Raw genomic sequence first — 7,400 nt, forward strand, 5'->3', positions numbered from 1 at the left:
ATGAAGCTTGTATGAAAAAATGGTCGTTATGGTATTTCCTACATTTTAAGTGAGTTACTTTGCTTATTAATAATATTCTTATATTATTTTTCCCTGAATGTGTATCTCTGTATATTACATTTGTACATACAAATTATTCTACTTAATAAAAAGACTCTGTTATTAGATATAAAATGGAATCCTTTCTGCTCTAATACCAGTTCGATGACAGCAAGTGAAAAAATCTAGGGAAGGAATGAAAACTAGCAGAAGATTGAATTGCAATTGTGTTGGGTTAAAGGATCCATAGAAAAAGAAAAGAAAAAAAGCTGCCACTTTTTCATTACAGAATGAAACCACTGCCAAAACTTATGTCCAGCAAAAAGACCATAGCGTAAGATACATCAAAAATCACAGTTTTCAATAGCACACCAGTCTTTAGGATTGGTGAAATTATCTAATTGATAGATAATTTGATATCCTCGAGGTGAGATATCTTTAAAATCACAGACAAGATCACTGAATGGCAAGCTAAATCTCAATGGATGAAACAGACTGAAAATTGAATCTGATGTATGTATCTCTCCAATTACCAAGCTAAATGTTGCAACAACGGGCATAAGCAGGTATGTGACAAAATTCTGTGTGAGACTGGTAATGTTACCTCAGACATTTAGCTGAAAACAGCAAAATAAATGAAAAAACATTCTCAAGAAAATATTATATATAACAGAAAGGCTGATAGGATTTTTAGCAGAACCAATTGTATACTGAGTTGCTAAAATATGTATCAACATTAGAAGATAAATGCACAACACTTTTATATGCCTAGAGTTGAAAAATCAGAGAAAGAGCATTAAGCAAGCCTGAAGTCATCTGTTATACTCCTTTCTTTTCACATTTACATGAAATCCTTATAAATTTGGTGGCAAGAGATTGAATATGTATACTGTTTCCCTTGATAGATGAATCCATTATCCTCAGTTTAGAACCAGCTGCCAGTGGAAATATCTGCATTAGCGGAGTCTCCTATAAAAACATTTTTGAAGTGAGAAAAACTTCTTACAGCTGACCAGATGTTATCTCTAATGAACCAAAATATTTCCTAAACTTCTGTAGAAAGCAAACATTCTCATTATGGGAATTCGACTGAGTGAGTTCCATGAACCTAATGAATCATTAGTCTTTTTATTTGTTTTTTAAACTTAAACTTAGTTTCAATACAAAAGGCTGCTTGTCATGTAAGGTGACAGCATCTATGTTAATTTGTGAAAGAAAACATTTTACTTCATAAATATATAAAAAGCAGCTGTGTAATTCAGACCAATATAAAATTCCTAAATGCTATGAAGTTTTGTCAGATTTCAGCTCTGTGTGAAAATTTTAAGTCATTTAGCAAAACTACTTTAAGGTTTAGCAGATCTCTTTCACAGTCACTATCTGCTCCTGTTCCTTCCAATCCCTCCCAAAATTTGAAATTTTCATGTATTTTGTATCCATTCTCAGTCTACAATCCAAGCACACAAGCTGCTGTTGAAATTATTTCATTTAAGAGAAATGTTCAGCCAGAAGCAACTGCAGGAGTGCAGAAACCACGGAAACAGAATAATTATTTCTTTTCAGGAAACAAATACCTAGCAGTTACTTGCTGTGCTACATTGAGGGAAAAAGTAGACATGTAAGGAGATGTCTGCTTTCTGCTTACAGGCTTAAGGCTGCCAAAGAAATATGATCAGGACCTTGGTGTTAGTTTCAGCTATGGTTTAAACTCCCTGCAGCAAAGTTCGTACATACTGGCTTTTATTTTCAGATGTGAGGAAATACTGCTAAGCATTCTAACAGAGCAGTGACAAGTGGCTGGTTTTAAAAAAGAATATTGGTCTGGTTTTTTGGGTTTTTTTCTCTTTTCAAGACATGATAACAAATCTAATCCTCACAGCACGATCATAATACTCTTCCCTTCCTCCCTCTACCCTGACACAGAGAGTGGTGACATCAGTAATTACAAGTGCCAACACCCAGGTGGTACACAAGGCTTTTGGTATCAGACCACTTCTTCATCATGTTGACAATAATGTTAATCAGGAAGCAATCCAGGCTTCCACCAGAGAAAAATCATGACCTGCCCTATTTGCATTAGTGCTGGATAACTCCCAGATGAGTTAATATAGCTGAAGCATAATTAAATCCTATCCCATGCATCTTGACTGTGTTGCTGTGTGTCTAGGACAATGAATGAGCACAGATCTTTTATGGATAGTCCTTTAAAAAAAAAAATCTTAAAAAATTACAAAGCCTTCTTTTAGATTAGCTATCAGTCAGAGCACAAAGGCTTCAGCCATAGCTGTTGTGGTTTTTCTGTCCAAAATAACCCTCTCCATGGAGATGTACTCATAAGAGCAGGCTGTGTCAGAAGTTCCTATTAAGCTGCCACTAAAATCAAGAAACTTCAGAGAAAGAAGCTTTTATTTCTGGCATCCAGCTTGAGGAAGTTAGAGAAGAAATGCTGAAGGTTAAAGCTGATAGAAACTTCTATGAAAATGCCAAAAACTTATTAAAGGAGAGATCATCTGCTATCATCTTTACAAACTGCAAAGAAATTCAGCTTTATTTAAGAAGGGTCCTTCTAAGAGTCTTCCAGACTACTTAGTTAACAGTAAGACAAAACAAGTTTTAGGGTGTAGAAGCAAAACCAGGAAACAATTATCCAGAGAATAACAGACTCTAAAGGGACAAAGTTATTCCATAAACACAAAAATTTCTGCACTTCCACCTGTGCTCACCTCAGCTGATCTGTCCAAGAAAAGTCTCATGCTTGTGCACCTCCTTCCCACTAAGATAACAGCTGAACATGGACCACAAAATAATTCCCTTCTACAAATAATCAGAGCCCATGTTGTCTGTCAATCAGAAGACACTGAAAGGAGCACAGAGAGCTTGTGAGGAAGAGACCTGCTGAGCCGACATGAAGCATGAACCCAGGTGTGCTTTCCCCTGCCTTTTTTAGCTGAGCTGATATATAACTGCTCTAAGAATTATCAAACTATGGACAGCAAATACAGCAGCATAATGTAGCTGCTAACTTGGAAGCCACCAGCACATGGGCATTCAACAGCAGGAAAAGTTGTTTTCTTACAGAGAGCACCAACAGGAGCACTAGGAAAGGAATGACAGGGCCAGGTGGGTGTGGAAGCCACAGGAAGAGCAGACCCTGGAGAAGTGGCAGGAGCTAACAGCCCCAGCTCCAGTCTGTAAAACTTGAGCATCACACACATCTCACATGCTACTTCTCTGGACATCCAGTAGAGAGGCAGCAAAGAAATCCTGAGAGTCATTCCAGTGGGCTTCAACAGAGAACAGAGAGGGTCTCCCAAATCTGCAGGCATGGCCAGCCTGGGAAAACCCAGAATAGCGGGCAGGGTTTGGCCACACTCTACAGTATCCAGCGAGTAGATCAAGATTGGAGGAGCTGCCTGGTACAATGCGCATCTGGGCACCTGACTTTCAGCCCAGAGCATGTGAAGACATGTTCTAGTTCTTGGGAATATGTGGGCAGGGATCAATGAGTCACACCAGCTTTGTTTTTAAAAGGAATCTCAATCTCCTCCTGTAAAATCTTTCTCTAAAATTTGCTGTGCTGTTACCAATGTTGCAATATTAGGTGCCATGTTTAGATGCATAACCTCTTCCAAAGGCTGTTTTCAGATATCTTTTAGATATCTCCAAAGATGGTGATGCAACCACTTCCTTGGGAAGTCTGTTCCAATGCCTGAAACCCTTTTGGTGATGAAACCTTTCCTAATATCCAACCTAAACCTCCCGTGGTGCAACTTGAGGTCATTACCTCTTGTCCTATTGCTTAGCAACAAAGAAGCTTAAGTTGTTTGCTAGGGGAAAACATCCCCTGAGGTGAATAAAGGCGAAGAGTCATCCTTGGATCAATTCCAATGTTCCAAAAACCATACATGTTATAGGGTCATCAATGAAATTAAGTGTGTGTTAAGCTACACAGGCACACAGCACTGGTAAGTATTTTGTTTGGACAGTGCTGTAAGTGAAAGCACATTGGGGAAGACCAACCTCTCATCAGAGGTGTGACCTTCAGAATGAAACTACCTTCCAGTATAGGCTGAATATGATGCCATTTGAAACTGGCTTTGGAAAAAGATTTGGTTTGCATTAAGAAACAAAAAAATTCTCTTGTATCATTGTATTTTACTCTTTTCCAACCTGACATTAAAGGGTTTCTAAATGACTTGATTTCTAAAGCAAAGGTATACAAAGTTAAAACTATAAAGCTTTGGTATTTCTGTTTCAGGTCTTCAGGGTCCTTCTGCAGTTACTGTTTTCCAAGAAGTATAGCTGACCAGTCTGAGTTTTTACTCCATAGAAGGAAAAGAAAAAAGTCTTTTGATAAAACAAGTTATGAGTCTTTTAATTCTCTGTAAATCTTAGTCCTAGTTCCTCATAACCTTGCTCTTTCCTATTAGCGCTTGTGCGCACACACATATTTCTAAATTATTTTGTTATATTTATTTCTATTTGACATTTCACTGTGGAAAGGGTTAAAGAAAGTACTTTAAAATGTTCTGAAAATTCATTGTTGTCATCTAGAAAGCAGTAATACAATCTCTATTTAATAGAGTGCACGTTCTTAACAGCAGAAGTTTTGGTACCAAAAGCTTCTCTGAAGTATCTGTAATGTCATGGCAACCTAGTATTTATACTGCATATAAATTCAATTATTCAATAGTTTTGAGTGTACTATCTGCCAAACCCTATTTTATTAAGCAAACAAAAAAATTCTTTGTCCATACATTTACATTTCCAAAATAGTTCTGAATTCTATAATACTGTTTCTAATTAATAGAACAATATTATTTTTAACCCATGAACTAACTTTATAAATTTGCTTTTGGTGAGCAATCTAAATATCTGAGCTTTAGAAACAAACTCAACCATGTTATTGGGGGGAGGGTAAAGTGCAGAACTGAATATCTGTGTTGTGGTTAGTCAATTTTCCAATTACATCGGATTTGCAAAGCAAATGTACTTCCAGTAATCCATGTATTTTTAGAGTTATGTAGACCTACAGTGTACAAACACAGACTTGGATTACTTGAAAAAAAAAATAGAATGTAGATGGCAACACTGCCTGTAATATCAGTGAATCAAGCAGAGAACTGTTTTTGTATTTTCATATTACGATAACATCAAAGCATTCAGTTAGAAAATTATATTTATGGATTAAATCCAATCTTCTGAATAAAGTCCCTGCACTGTTTCTCTCTATTCTTTCAGTATGTAATCTGTATTCTCTAAACATATCACTTTACCAGTCCTTACCCTTTTGGCCTCAGAGCAAGCCTCTGCACTTTCCTACGATTACGTCTCCTGTCTTGCATGAACATTCTCACAAACTTCTCTGGAAGCTGAATCTTACTATTTTTCCTCATTCTACCAAAAAAAAAGTACTTATACAAATTACTATGGTGTTTGAATCCACAAATTTGTGTTAAACTTCTAAGTTGAAAATCAGGCAATACCATATAGGCTTTCCAAGATGCATAAGTAGATGTGAATCTATAAATGCAATGAGAAACTCATGCTAGAGAAGGCTTTTTCCAAGGATTTTATTATCAAGTAGCACTCACTTTGATAATATTTCTAGACCAAAATCAAACTGGAAATTGAAAGAATTTAAGGAAGGAAATAAGAAATTCTTCAAAATAATTGAGAATACTGCTTAAGGTATGCTGCTGCCTAAGCCACAATGTCACTGTTAAAAACATTTTTGAAACAGCTGTTAGGATTAATAAATCATGCTTTCTTCTCCATTCTCTTTCAATACATTTCTTTTAAGATAGTTTCATATAAATTGATTTCTTGGTGCAAACACCATCAGTAACATCGTCACCATTATTTTTCCAAAGTGGCAGTGCATGACACATGCAAGTTAAAAATAACACTGAGTTATTAAAGAATATGCGATTTTAAGTAGAGTCACAACGTATATTCAAAACAAACAAGGAGCTTCTTTCTCAGGTGTAGGAATTCCATGTCATTAAAATGTTACTGAAGTGTGTTTAACAACAGAAAGCAGGTATGAGGAGCCAATTCAATTTTGATTTGCCTCAACACTGTTTGTCAGAGGCATGTGGGGGAGGATGCACATGTGCCACATCCAGGAGGCAACTAGAAGAAGATGGGAGAAAGCCTTGTCTCTGGGGAGACTTCGCCTGGCAACCATTTCCCACCTCACATGGAATAGGCAGTCAGCAGGAGACCACCAAGGACGCTGTAGCCTCCAGAGGGGCTTCTCCAATCAGATGGCAAAAGGTCTGCAATGGACTGCAGTGGGACATTGGACTGGGCCATCGGTCTCCTGTCACCAGGTAGAACTTGGGAGGAGCCAGGGGGTATAAAAGTAACTGCGTCAAAAGCTCTGGGACTTCTTGGGACTTTGGAGAACGTGGTTTTTGTTTTGGGGGGTTTTTCAAAACTTGTTTTGAGTGTGGGCTTTTGGATTGGGGCTTTTTGAGACTGTGATTTTGCTTTTGAGGCTTGGTGATTCGAGGGGCTTTTTGAGACTTGCTTTTGAGTCGGGGCTTTTGAGTCCTGTGCTTTTTGCCCTGGCCCTCGCCTGCCTTTTGGCTCTCCTGCCCTTGATGGCTCTTGCTCACCCTCACGTCCATCCTGCCTCCCTGTGTCCAAGCCCGCCCTGCCTGCTTCTGCGTCCCTACCTGAGCGCCCCGCGTCCAGCCCGCCTCTGAGCCAGCCCACCGCCGCGATCCTCGCCACGACCCAGTCCCGGCCACCGCGTGTCCGCTCGCCCGTCGGCGCGGGAGCCGCGCCCAGGCAGTGCGCACCCTCCGGAGCCTCCGCCGGTAATGCCCCTTCTGTGTCTCCGCTCTCCGTCGCTCTCCACCCCCCTCCCCCGCTCCATTCCTTTCCCATTTTCCTTCCTCTGGCTCTGTATTTTCTAGCCCTCTGTAGTAGGGTAACTCCTTTTTAATTTTATTTTCGTTATCAGTAAACGGTTCGCAGATAAAAGGTTTGTCTCGTTTGGCTTAATTTCGTTCCTGACCATCTGTTTTTTAACAGAACTTCTCTGAGTTTCCCTCAGTGGAACGCGACATCAGGATAGTACATTTTTATTGAAAAGCAGCTTTTATGAAGAACGTTGTCTGTCTTCTTTTGGATTTAGACATCAGATAATGAACAGAAGCATCCTGCTTCCGCTTTGTGTGGAAAATGTTACCGATGCAACACTCATCTGGACAGTATGATTCACTCACTCTGAGTCAGTATTACAATTTTGCCATTTGGAGAAACATGAGACCTCAGTGTGTGGTGATTAACTCTCATACAGATATTGCTGCTGTTACATATTTCAATATTTATTTATTCTAAAATATTTT

Source organism: Corvus brachyrhynchos, unplaced genomic scaffold (genome assembly GCF_000691975.1).
Source record: "Corvus brachyrhynchos isolate BGI_N302 unplaced genomic scaffold, ASM69197v1 scaffold708, whole genome shotgun sequence".
Classification (NCBI taxonomy): domain Eukaryota; kingdom Metazoa; phylum Chordata; class Aves; order Passeriformes; family Corvidae; genus Corvus; species Corvus brachyrhynchos.